Below are 13311 nucleotides of genomic sequence, written 5' to 3' on the forward strand. Positions count from 1 at the left end.
TCAATACCACTGACATCACTAGGTGTAAACAACATCTCTCCTTTGCTGTGTATGTGACTATGGAGCTGTTTGGTGATGTCGTCTATTATGGCCTTCATAGAAGCAACAGGAGATTGTTGCATCCATCTAGAACCCTCAGAACTACAGTGCTATGATGTCACTCACTTCCACAGGCCTTGCAGAGTGTAAACAACAACAACCCAGCTTTGTTGTGTATGTAACCATAGGGATTTGTGATGTCACCTAGAACCTTCACAGCAGCGACAGCTTTATGAGGAGCATCAGCACTGCTCTGCCTGAGCAGAACCATCACCGCCATAGGTTGTCAAATAACCCGGATTTAACCCACACAGGTAAGTCCAATGGGGTGCAGGCATGTCCTCTATGCTTACAGCTTCCCGTGGGTGTTGGTTTGATACCGTTTGGGGACAGCCAAGGAGGCATCTGCAGGCAACAAAGGTAGGTGTGTGCTTGTGTGTGTGTTTCCTATGCAGATCCTAAGCCCAGTGTCACATGCAAGTAGGAGGAGTAAGAAGGGTTCCTGGCAAATCCGGGTTATGGATTGCATTTAAAAAGGCCCCGTGGGAGTGCAATGGGCCCCTGTCTTGCTGCTTAGCAATAATGGTATGGGTTTAGGTTCTGCTGTGTGTACTGGTGGTTGACTGCCCCCCAGCCCAGAGTGTGCATGGAAAATTGTCTGGCAGCCTCCCTGACAGCAAGCAGTGATAGTGCCCATGAAGGGCACCTTGTTGGGCCCGCCCCTTTCACGGTTATCGCTTCTCGGCCTTTTGGCTAAGATCAAGTGTAGTATCTGTTCTTATCAGTTTAATATCTGATACGTCCCCTATCTGGGGACCATATATTAAATGGATTTTTGAGAACGGGGGCCGATTTCGAAGCTTGCTTCCGTCGCCCTATGCATTGACCCGATATGGCAGTATCTTCGGGTACAGTGCACCACCCCCTTACAGGGTTAAAAAGAAAGATTCCTACTTTCATTGCTACCTGCTTGCTGGCTAGCCAGCTAGCCAGCCCTGTGGGCCTTGCTGCTGCTGCAGCCAAAAAACAAAAGGTGGTGCTGCTGCTGCTTCTGCTGCTTCTGCTTCTGCTTGTGTCTGGCCGCTGTTGGAGCGTCCAGGCACAGGACTTCTGCTGCTGCTGACTAAATGGCCTCCTTAATTGGATCATTTGAGTAGCCAGCACACCTGTGCAGGTAGGGCATGACATGATAGGCAGCTGCCTTGATAGCGGGTGGGTGCTGAATGTTCCTAATTGACAAAATAAGATTAATGCTTATGAAGAAATATAAAATCTCATCCCTTCCCCAATATCGCGCCACACCCCTACCCCTTAATTCCCTGGTTGAACTTGATGGACATATGTCTTTTTTCGACCGTACTAACTATGTAACTATGTAACATAACATGGGGGGGGGGGGGGGGGTCTCCTGGCTGTTCACACAGGTGTGTCATTGCTGTACATTGACCATGCATTGCTTCTGTGGTATTGCAAAGGCAAAGACAAATGCTTCCAGCCATCCATTGCACTAATGGATTGGTCATCAGCTGGCTGTCTATGTCCCGCATCAATATAGACCAAAGTACAGAGGGTTAGGCTATGCTATTGTGCACCTACCTGATGCATCAGAAGGTGCGAGGCCCTTGCTAAATTCTGTGCACAGACTTTGAGATCTATACTTTAGACTGTATCTAAACCTGCTCCAACATGGACTGACATTCTGGCCTACTTTCAGCCGATGCGACTTGTCTGTCGCTGAACAGTCGCTTTTTATGTATTCAGCACCTATGTATAATGTTGTAAAAATGCTCTAGAAGCTAAAGTCGCAGAAATGTCACACATATTTGGCCTGCAACTTTCTGTGCGACAAATTCAGACAGGAAAAATCAGTATAAATCCTTAGAAAATTATCCCCCAGTGTCTCCATCTGCTGGCGGTATTGAATAAGCATTGCTGCACTGATGGGGTATGCATTAGACGAAAAAAAAGAAGAAAAAGAAGAATAATACGCCCAGAAAAGAGGCGAAAAGGAGAAAAACGTAAAAAAACGTGAAAAAAAAGTAAGAGGAAGAGAAGGGAAAAAAAGGTGGAAATGGGTTTAAAAGTGATTTCGGCGGAGAAATATATATATATATATATATATATATATATATATATACGCGCACACACACACATATATATAAACGTATTCTCCGTTGAGATATTGCAGCCGCTGCTGTGTCCAGGCCCAGGAGCCTTAGCACTGTGCTGTGATGTCACTCAATACCACTGACATCACTAGGTGTAAACAACATCTCTCCTTTGCTGTGTATGTGACTATGGAGCTGTTTGGTGATGTCGTCTATTATGGCCTTCATAGAAGCAACAGGAGATTGTTGCATCCATCTAGAACCCTCAGAACTACAGTGCTATGATGTCACTCACTTCCACAGGCCTTGCAGAGTGTAAACAACAACAACCCAGCTTTGTTGTGTATGTAACCATAGGGATTTGTGATGTCACCTAGAACCTTCACAGCGACGACAGCTTTAAGAGGAGCATCAGCACTGCTCTGCCTGAGCAGAACCATCACCGCCATAGGTTGTCAAATAACCCGGATTTAACCCACACAGGTAAGTCCAATGGGGTGCAGGCATGTCCTCTATGCTTACAGCTTCCCGTGGGTGTTGGTTTGATACCGTTTGGGGACAGCCAAGGAGGCATCTGCAGGCAACAAAGGTAGGTGTGTGCTTGTGTGTGTGTTTCCTATGCAGATCCTAAGCCCAGTGTCACATGCAAGTAGGAGGAGTAAGAAGGGTTCCTGGCAAATCCGGGTTATGGATTGCATTTAAAAAGGCCCCGTGGGAGTGCAATGGGCCCCTGTCTTGCTGCTTAGCAATAATGGTATGGGTTTAGGTTCTGCTGTGTGTACTGGTGGTTGACTGCCCCCCAGCCCAGAGTGTGCATGGAAAATTGTCTGGCAGCCTCCCTGACAGCAAGCAGTGATAGTGCCCATGAAGGGCACCTTGTTGGGCCCGCCCCTTTCACGGTTATCGCTTCTCGGCCTTTTGGCTAAGATCAAGTGTAGTATCTGTTCTTATCAGTTTAATATCTGATACGTCCCCTATCTGGGGACCATATATTAAATGGATTTTTGAGAACGGGGGCCGATTTCGAAGCTTGCTTCCGTCGCCCTATGCATTGACCCGATATGGCAGTATCTTCGGGTACAGTGCACCACCCCCTTACAGGGTTAAAAAGAAAGATTCCTACTTTCATTGCTACCTGCTTGCTGGCTAGCCAGCTAGCCAGCCCTGTGGGCCTTGCTGCTGCTGCTGCAGCCAAAAAACAAAAGGTGGTGCTGCTGCTGCTTCTGCTGCTTCTGCTTCTGCTTGTGTCTGGCCGCTGTTGGAGCGTCCAGGCACAGGACTTCTGCTGCTGCTGACTAAATGGCCTCCTTAATTGGATCATTTGAGTAGCCAGCACACCTGTGCAGGTAGGGCATGACATGATAGGCAGCTGCCTTGATAGCGGGTGGGTGCTGAATGTTCCTAATTGACAAAATAAGATTAATGCTTATGAAGAAATATAAAATCTCATCCCTTCCCCAATATCGCGCCACACCCCTACCCCTTAATTCCCTGGTTGAACTTGATGGACATATGTCTTTTTTCGACCGTACTAACTATGTAACTATGTAACATAACATGGGGGGGTCTCCTGGCTGTTCACACAGGTGTGTCATTGCTGTACATTGACCATGCATTGCTTCTGTGGTATTGCAAAGGCAAAGACAAATGCTTCCAGCCATCCATTGCACTAATGGATTGGTCATCAGCTGGCTGTCTATGTCCCGCATCAATATAGACCAAAGTACAGAGGGTTAGGCTATGCTATTGTGCACCTACCTGATGCATCAGAAGGTGCGAGGCCCTTGCTAAATTCTGTGCACAGACTTTGAGATCTATACTTTAGACTGTATCTAAACCTGCTCCAACATGGACTGACATTCTGGCCTACTTTCAGCCGATGCGACTTGTCTGTCGCTGAACAGTCGCTTTTTATGTATTCAGCACCTATGTATAATGTTGTAAAAATGCTCTAGAAGCTAAAGTCGCAGAAATGTCACACATATTTGGCCTGCAACTTTCTGTGCGACAAATTCAGACAGGAAAAATCAGTATAAATCCTTAGAAAATTATCCCCCAGTGTCTCCATCTGCTGGCGGTATTGAATAAGCATTGCTGCTCTGATGGGGTATGCATTAGACGAAAAAAAAGAAGAAAAAGAAGAATAATACGCCCAGAAAAGAGGCGAAAAGGAGAAAAACGTAAAAAAACGTGAAAAAAAAGTAAGAGGAAGAGAAGGGAAAAAAAGGTGGAAATGGGTTTAAAAGTGATTTCGGCGGAGAAATATATATATATATATATATATATATATATATATATATATATATATATATATACGCGCACACACACACATATATATAAACGTATTCTCCGTTGAGATATTGCAGCCGCTGCTGTGTCCAGGCCCAGGAGCCTTAGCACTGTGCTGTGATGTCACTCAATACCACTGACATCACTAGGTGTAAACAACATCTCTCCTTTGCTGTGTATGTGACTATGGAGCTGTTTGGTGATGTCGTCTATTATGGCCTTCATAGAAGCAACAGGAGATTGTTGCATCCATCTAGAACCCTCAGAACTACAGTGCTATGATGTCACTCACTTCCACAGGCCTTGCAGAGTGTAAACAACAACAACCCAGCTTTGTTGTGTATGTAACCATAGGGATTTGTGATGTCACCTAGAACCTTCACAGCAGCGACAGCTTTATGAGGAGCATCAGCACTGCTCTGCCTGAGCAGAACCATCACCGCCATAGGTTGTCAAATAACCCGGATTTAACCCACACAGGTAAGTCCAATGGGGTGCAGGCATGTCCTCTATGCTTACAGCTTCCCGTGGGTGTTGGTTTGATACCGTTTGGGGACAGCCAAGGAGGCATCTGCAGGCAACAAAGGTAGGTGTGTGCTTGTGTGTGTGTTTCCTATGCAGATCCTAAGCCCAGTGTCACATGCAAGTAGGAGGAGTAAGAAGGGTTCCTGGCAAATCCGGGTTATGGATTGCATTTAAAAAGGCCCCGTGGGAGTGCAATGGGCCCCTGTCTTGCTGCTTAGCAATAATGGTATGGGTTTAGGTTCTGCTGTGTGTACTGGTGGTTGACTGCCCCCCAGCCCAGAGTGTGCATGGAAAATTGTCTGGCAGCCTCCCTGACAGCAAGCAGTGATAGTGCCCATGAAGGGCACCTTGTTGGGCCCGCCCCTTTCACGGTTATCGCTTCTCGGCCTTTTGGCTAAGATCAAGTGTAGTATCTGTTCTTATCAGTTTAATATCTGATACGTCCCCTATCTGGGGACCATATATTAAATGGATTTTTGAGAACGGGGGCCGATTTCGAAGCTTGCTTCCGTCGCCCTATGCATTGACCCGATATGGCAGTATCTTCGGGTACAGTGCACCACCCCCTTACAGGGTTAAAAAGAAAGATTCCTACTTTCATTGCTACCTGCTTGCTGGCTAGCCAGCTAGCCAGCCCTGTGGGCCTTGCTGCTGCTGCAGCCAAAAAACAAAAGGTGGTGCTGCTGCTGCTTCTGCTGCTTCTGCTTCTGCTTGTGTCTGGCCGCTGTTGGAGCGTCCAGGCACAGGACTTCTGCTGCTGCTGACTAAATGGCCTCCTTAATTGGATCATTTGAGTAGCCAGCACACCTGTGCAGGTAGGGCATGACATGATAGGCAGCTGCCTTGATAGCGGGTGGGTGCTGAATGTTCCTAATTGACAAAATAAGATTAATGCTTATGAAGAAATATAAAATCTCATCCCTTCCCCAATATCGCGCCACACCCCTACCCCTTAATTCCCTGGTTGAACTTGATGGACATATGTCTTTTTTCGACCGTACTAACTATGTAACTATGTAACATAACATGGGGGGGGGGGGGGTCTCCTGGCTGTTCACACAGGTGTGTCATTGCTGTACATTGACCATGCATTGCTTCTGTGGTATTGCAAAGGCAAAGACAAATGCTTCCAGCCATCCATTGCACTAATGGATTGGTCATCAGCTGGCTGTCTATGTCCCGCATCAATATAGACCAAAGTACAGAGGGTTAGGCTATGCTATTGTGCACCTACCTGATGCATCAGAAGGTGCGAGGTCCTTGCTAAATTCTGTGCACAGACTTTGAGATCTATACTTTAGACTGTATCTAAACCTGCTCCAACATGGACTGACATTCTGGCCTACTTTCAGCCGATGCGACTTGTCTGTCGCTGAACAGTCGCTTTTTATGTATTCAGCACCTATGTATAATGTTGTAAAAATGCTCTAGAAGCTAAAGTCGCAGAAATGTCACACATATTTGGCCTGCAACTTTCTGTGCGACAAATTCAGACAGGAAAAATCAGTATAAATCCTTAGAAAATTATCCCCCAGTGTCTCCATCTGCTGGCGGTATTGAATAAGCATTGCTGCACTGATGGGGTATGCATTAGACGAAAAAAAAGAAGAAAAAGAAGAATAATACGCCCAGAAAAGAGGCGAAAAGGAGAAAAACGTAAAAAAACGTGAAAAAAAAGTAAGAGGAAGAGAAGGGAAAAAAAGGTGGAAATGGGTTTAAAAGTGATTTCGGCGGAGAAATATATATATATATATATATATATATATATATATATATACGCGCACACACAAACATATATATAAACGTATTCTCCGTTAAGATTTTGCAGCCGCTGCTGTGTCCAGGCCCAGGAGCCTTAGCACTGTGCTGTGATGTCACTCAATACCACTGACATCACTAGGTGTAAACAACATCTCTCCTTTGCTGTGTATGTGACTATGGAGCTGTTTGGTGATGTCGTCTATTATGGCCTTCATAGAAGCAACAGGAGATTGTTGCATCCATCTAGAACCCTCAGAACTACAGTGCTATGATGTCACTCACTTCCACAGGCCTTGCAGAGTGTAAACAACAACAACCCAGCTTTGTTGTGTATGTAACCATAGGGATTTGTGATGTCACCTAGAACCTTCACAGCAGCGACAGCTTTATGAGGAGCATCAGCACTGCTCTGCCTGAGCAGAACCATCACCGCCATAGGTTGTCAAATAACCCGGATTTAACCCACACAGGTAAGTCCAATGGGGTGCAGGCATGTCCTCTATGCTTACAGCTTCCCGTGGGTGTTGGTTTGATACCGTTTGGGGACAGCCAAGGAGGCATCTGCAGGCAACAAAGGTAGGTGTGTGCTTGTGTGTGTGTTTCCTATGCAGATCCTAAGCCCAGTGTCACATGCAAGTAGGAGGAGTAAGAAGGGTTCCTGGCAAATCCGGGTTATGGATTGCATTTAAAAAGGCCCCGTGGGAGTGCAATGGGCCCCTGTCTTGCTGCTTAGCAATAATGGTATGGGTTTAGGTTCTGCTGTGTGTACTGGTGGTTGACTGCCCCCCAGCCCAGAGTGTGCATGGAAAATTGTCTGGCAGCCTCCCTGACAGCAAGCAGTGATAGTGCCCATGAAGGGCACCTTGTTGGGCCCGCCCCTTTCACGGTTATCGCTTCTCGGCCTTTTGGCTAAGATCAAGTGTAGTATCTGTTCTTATCAGTTTAATATCTGATACGTCCCCTATCTGGGGACCATATATTAAATGGATTTTTGAGAACGGGGGCCGATTTCGAAGCTTGCTTCCGTCGCCCTATGCATTGACCCGATATGGCAGTATCTTCGGGTACAGTGCACCACCCCCTTACAGGGTTAAAAAGAAAGATTCCTACTTTCATTGCTACCTGCTTGCTGGCTAGCCAGCTAGCCAGCCCTGTGGGCCTTGCTGCTGCTGCAGCCAAAAAACAAAAGGTGGTGCTGCTGCTGCTTCTGCTGCTTCTGCTTCTGCTTGTGTCTGGCCGCTGTTGGAGCGTCCAGGCACAGGACTTCTGCTGCTGCTGACTAAATGGCCTCCTTAATTGGATCATTTGAGTAGCCAGCACACCTGTGCAGGTAGGGCATGACATGATAGGCAGCTGCCTTGATAGCGGGTGGGTGCTGAATGTTCCTAATTGACAAAATAAGATTAATGCTTATGAAGAAATATAAAATCTCATCCCTTCCCCAATATCGCGCCACACCCCTACCCCTTAATTCCCTGGTTGAACTTGATGGACATATGTCTTTTTTCGACCGTACTAACTATGTAACTATGTAACATAACATGGGGGGGGGGGGGGGGGTCTCCTGGCTGTTCACACAGGTGTGTCATTGCTGTACATTGACCATGCATTGCTTCTGTGGTATTGCAAAGGCAAAGACAAATGCTTCCAGCCATCCATTGCACTAATGGATTGGTCATCAGCTGGCTGTCTATGTCCCGCATCAATATAGACCAAAGTACAGAGGGTTAGGCTATGCTATTGTGCACCTACCTGATGCATCAGAAGGTGCGAGGCCCTTGCTAAATTCTGTGCACAGACTTTGAGATCTATACTTTAGACTGTATCTAAACCTGCTCCAACATGGACTGACATTCTGGCCTACTTTCAGCCGATGCGACTTGTCTGTCGCTGAACAGTCGCTTTTTATGTATTCAGCACCTATGTATAATGTTGTAAAAATGCTCTAGAAGCTAAAGTCGCAGAAATGTCACACATATTTGGCCTGCAACTTTCTGTGCGACAAATTCAGACAGGAAAAATCAGTATAAATCCTTAGAAAATTATCCCCCAGTGTCTCCATCTGCTGGCGGTATTGAATAAGCATTGCTGCACTGATGGGGTATGCATTAGACGAAAAAAAAGAAGAAAAAGAAGAATAATACGCCCAGAAAAGAGGCGAAAAGGAGAAAAACGTAAAAAAACGTGAAAAAAAAGTAAGAGGAAGAGAAGGGAAAAAAAGGTGGAAATGGGTTTAAAAGTGATTTCGGCGGAGAAATATATATATATATATATATATATATATATATATATATATATATACGCGCACACACACACATATATATAAACGTATTCTCCGTTGAGATATTGCAGCCGCTGCTGTGTCCAGGCCCAGGAGCCTTAGCACTGTGCTGTGATGTCACTCAATACCACTGACATCACTAGGTGTAAACAACATCTCTCCTTTGCTGTGTATGTGACTATGGAGCTGTTTGGTGATGTCGTCTATTATGGCCTTCATAGAAGCAACAGGAGATTGTTGCATCCATCTAGAACCCTCAGAACTACAGTGCTATGATGTCACTCACTTCCACAGGCCTTGCAGAGTGTAAACAACAACAACCCAGCTTTGTTGTGTATGTAACCATAGGGATTTGTGATGTCACCTAGAACCTTCACAGCAGCGACAGCTTTATGAGGAGCATCAGCACTGCTCTGCCTGAGCAGAACCATCACCGCCATAGGTTGTCAAATAACCCGGATTTAACCCACACAGGTAAGTCCAATGGGGTGCAGGCATGTCCTCTATGCTTACAGCTTCCCGTGGGTGTTGGTTTGATACCGTTTGGGGACAGCCAAGGAGGCATCTGCAGGCAACAAAGGTAGGTGTGTGCTTGTGTGTGTGTTTCCTATGCAGATCCTAAGCCCAGTGTCACATGCAAGTAGGAGGAGTAAGAAGGGTTCCTGGCAAATCCGGGTTATGGATTGCATTTAAAAAGGCCCCGTGGGAGTGCAATGGGCCCCTGTCTTGCTGCTTAGCAATAATGGTATGGGTTTAGGTTCTGCTGTGTGTACTGGTGGTTGACTGCCCCCCAGCCCAGAGTGTGCATGGAAAATTGTCTGGCAGCCTCCCTGACAGCAAGCAGTGATAGTGCCCATGAAGGGCACCTTGTTGGGCCCGCCCCTTTCACGGTTATCGCTTCTCGGCCTTTTGGCTAAGATCAAGTGTAGTATCTGTTCTTATCAGTTTAATATCTGATACGTCCCCTATCTGGGGACCATATATTAAATGGATTTTTGAGAACGGGGGCCGATTTCGAAGCTTGCTTCCGTCGCCCTATGCATTGACCCGATATGGCAGTATCTTCGGGTACAGTGCACCACCCCCTTACAGGGTTAAAAAGAAAGATTCCTACTTTCATTGCTACCTGCTTGCTGGCTAGCCAGCTAGCCAGCCCTGTGGGCCTTGCTGCTGCTGCAGCCAAAAAACAAAAGGTGGTGCTGCTGCTGCTTCTGCTGCTTCTGCTTCTGCTTGTGTCTGGCCGCTGTTGGAGCGTCCAGGCACAGGACTTCTGCTGCTGCTGACTAAATGGCCTCCTTAATTGGATCATTTGAGTAGCCAGCACACCTGTGCAGGTAGGGCATGACATGATAGGCAGCTGCCTTGATAGCGGGTGGGTGCTGAATGTTCCTAATTGACAAAATAAGATTAATGCTTATGAAGAAATATAAAATCTCATCCCTTCCCCAATATCGCGCCACACCCCTACCCCTTAATTCCCTGGTTGAACTTGATGGACATATGTCTTTTTTCGACCGTACTAACTATGTAACTATGTAACATAACATGGGGGGGGGGGGGGGGGTCTCCTGGCTGTTCACACAGGTGTGTCATTGCTGTACATTGACCATGCATTGCTTCTGTGGTATTGCAAAGGCAAAGACAAATGCTTCCAGCCATCCATTGCACTAATGGATTGGTCATCAGCTGGCTGTCTATGTCCCGCATCAATATAGACCAAAGTACAGAGGGTTAGGCTATGCTATTGTGCACCTACCTGATGCATTAGAAGGTGCGAGGTCCTTGCTAAATTCTGTGCACAGACTTTGAGATCTATACTTTAGACTGTATCTAAACCTGCTCCAACATGGACTGACATTCTGGCCTACTTTCAGCCGATGCGACTTGTCTGTCGCTGAACAGTCGCTTTTTATGTATTCAGCACCTATGTATAATGTTGTAAAAATGCTCTAGAAGCTAAAGTCGCAGAAATGTCACACATATTTGGCCTGCAACTTTCTGTGCGACAAATTCAGACAGGAAAAATCAGTATAAATCCTTAGAAAATTATCCCCCAGTGTCTCCATCTGCTGGCGGTATTGAATAAGCATTGCTGCACTGATGGGGTATGCATTAGACGAAAAAAAAGAAGAAAAAGAAGAATAATACGCCCAGAAAAGAGGCGAAAAGGAGAAAAACGTAAAAAAACGTAAAAAAAAATGTAAGAGGAAGAGAAGGGAAAAAAAGGTGGAAATGGGTTTAAAAGTGATTTCGGCGGAGAAATATATATATATATATATATATATATATATATATATATATATATGCGCACACACACACATATATATAAACGTATTCTCCGTTGAGATATTGCAGCCGCTGCTGTGTCCAGGCCCAGGAGCCTTAGCACTGTGCTGTGATGTCACTCAATACCACTGACATCACTAGGTGTAAACAATATCTCTCCTTTGCTGTGTATGTGACTATGGAGCTGTTTGGTGATGTCGTCTATTATGGCCTTCATAGAAGCAACAGGAGATTGTTGCATCCATCTAGAACCCTCAGAACTACAGTGCTATGATGTCACTCACTTCCACAGGCCTTGCAGAGTGTAAACAACAACAACCCAGCTTTGTTGTGTATGTAACCATAGGGATTTGTGATGTCACCTAGAACCTTCACAGCAGCGACAGCTTTATGAGGAGCATCAGCACTGCTCTGCCTGAGCAGAACCATCACCGCCATAGGTTGTCAAATAACCCGGATTTAACCCACACAGGTAAGTCCAATGGGGTGCAGGCATGTCCTCTATGCTTACAGCTTCCCGTGGGTGTTGGTTTGATACCGTTTGGGGACAGCCAAGGAGGCATCTGCAGGCAACAAAGGTAGGTGTGTGCTTGTGTGTGTGTTTCCTATGCAGATCCTAAGCCCAGTGTCACATGCAAGTAGGAGGAGTAAGAAGGGTTCCTGGCAAATCCGGGTTATGGATTGCATTTAAAAAGGCCCCGTGGGAGTGCAATGGGCCCCTGTCTTGCTGCTTAGCAATAATGGTATGGGTTTAGGTTCTGCTGTGTGTACTGGTGGTTGACTGCCCCCCAGCCCAGAGTGTGCATGGAAAATTGTCTGGCAGCCTCCCTGACAGCAAGCAGTGATAGTGCCCATGAAGGGCACCTTGTTGGGCCCGCCCCTTTCACGGTTATCGCTTCTCGGCCTTTTGGCTAAGATCAAGTGTAGTATCTGTTCTTATCAGTTTAATATCTGATACGTCCCCTATCTGGGGACCATATATTAAATGGATTTTTGAGAACGGGGGCCGATTTCGAAGCTTGCTTCCGTCGCCCTATGCATTGACCCGATATGGCAGTATCTTCGGGTACAGTGCACCACCCCCTTACAGGGTTAAAAAGAAAGATTCCTACTTTCATTGCTACCTGCTTGCTGGCTAGCCAGCTAGCCAGCCCTGTGGGCCTTGCTGCTGCTGCAGCCAAAAAACAAAAGGTGGTGCTGCTGCTGCTTCTGCTGCTTCTGCTTCTGCTTGTGTCTGGCCGCTGTTGGAGCGTCCAGGCACAGGACTTCTGCTGCTGCTGACTAAATGGCCTCCTTAATTGGATCATTTGAGTAGCCAGCACACCTGTGCAGGTAGGGCATGACATGATAGGCAGCTGCCTTGATAGCGGGTGGGTGCTGAATGTTCCTAATTGACAAAATAAGATTAATGCTTATGAAGAAATATAAAATCTCATCCCTTCCCCAATATCGCGCCACACCCCTACCCCTTAATTCCCTGGTTGAACTTGATGGACATATGTCTTTTTTCGACCGTACTAACTATGTAACTATGTAACATAACATGGGGGGGGGGGGGGTCTCCTGGCTGTTCACACAGGTGTGTCATTGCTGTACATTGACCATGCATTGCTTCTGTGGTATTGCAAAGGCAAAGACAAATGCTTCCAGCCATCCATTGCACTAATGGATTGGTCATCAGCTGGCTGTCTATGTCCCGCATCAATATAGACCAAAGTACAGAGGGTTAGGCTATGCTATTGTGCACCTACCTGATGCATCAGAAGGTGCGAGGCCCTTGCTAAATTCTGTGCACAGACTTTGAGATCTATACTTTAGACTGTATCTAAACCTGCTCCAACATGGACTGACATTCTGGCCTACTTTCAGCCGATGCGACTTGTCTGTCGCTGAACAGTCGCTTTTTATGTATTCAGCACCTATGTATAATGTTGTAAAAATGCTCTAGAAGCTAAAGTCGCAGAAATGTCACACATATTTGGCCTGCAACTTTCTGTGCGACAAATTCAGACAGGAAAAATC

The 13311-nt window shown here is 46.2% G+C and overlaps 6 non-coding genes across 6 annotated transcripts; all 6 read left to right on the top strand.

Moving 5' to 3' along the window:
* Positions 1-772: 772 nt before the first annotated feature.
* LOC130336145 (U2 spliceosomal RNA) lies at positions 773-963 on the top strand. The gene has a single exon (XR_008877621.1). It is a non-coding gene; the product is annotated as a U2 spliceosomal RNA (small nuclear RNA).
* Positions 964-3049: 2086 nt separating this feature from the next.
* LOC130336146 (U2 spliceosomal RNA) lies at positions 3050-3240 on the top strand. Its single transcript, XR_008877622.1, has one exon. It is a non-coding gene; the product is annotated as a U2 spliceosomal RNA (small nuclear RNA).
* A 2095-nt stretch (positions 3241-5335) lies between these two features.
* On the top strand, positions 5336-5526 carry LOC130336148 (U2 spliceosomal RNA). Its single transcript, XR_008877623.1, has one exon. It is a non-coding gene; the product is annotated as a U2 spliceosomal RNA (small nuclear RNA).
* A 2085-nt stretch (positions 5527-7611) lies between these two features.
* On the top strand, positions 7612-7802 carry LOC130336149 (U2 spliceosomal RNA). The gene has a single exon (XR_008877624.1). It is a non-coding gene; the product is annotated as a U2 spliceosomal RNA (small nuclear RNA).
* A 2094-nt stretch (positions 7803-9896) lies between these two features.
* Positions 9897-10087, top strand: LOC130336150 (U2 spliceosomal RNA). Its single transcript, XR_008877625.1, has one exon. It is a non-coding gene; the product is annotated as a U2 spliceosomal RNA (small nuclear RNA).
* A 2093-nt stretch (positions 10088-12180) lies between these two features.
* Positions 12181-12371, top strand: LOC130336151 (U2 spliceosomal RNA). Its single transcript, XR_008877626.1, has one exon. It is a non-coding gene; the product is annotated as a U2 spliceosomal RNA (small nuclear RNA).
* The last annotated feature ends 940 nt before the right edge of the window (positions 12372-13311 follow it).

This window comes from Hyla sarda, unplaced genomic scaffold, assembly GCF_029499605.1.
Source record: "Hyla sarda isolate aHylSar1 unplaced genomic scaffold, aHylSar1.hap1 scaffold_467, whole genome shotgun sequence".
In the NCBI taxonomy this organism is placed as follows: Eukaryota; Metazoa; Chordata; class Amphibia; order Anura; family Hylidae; genus Hyla; species Hyla sarda.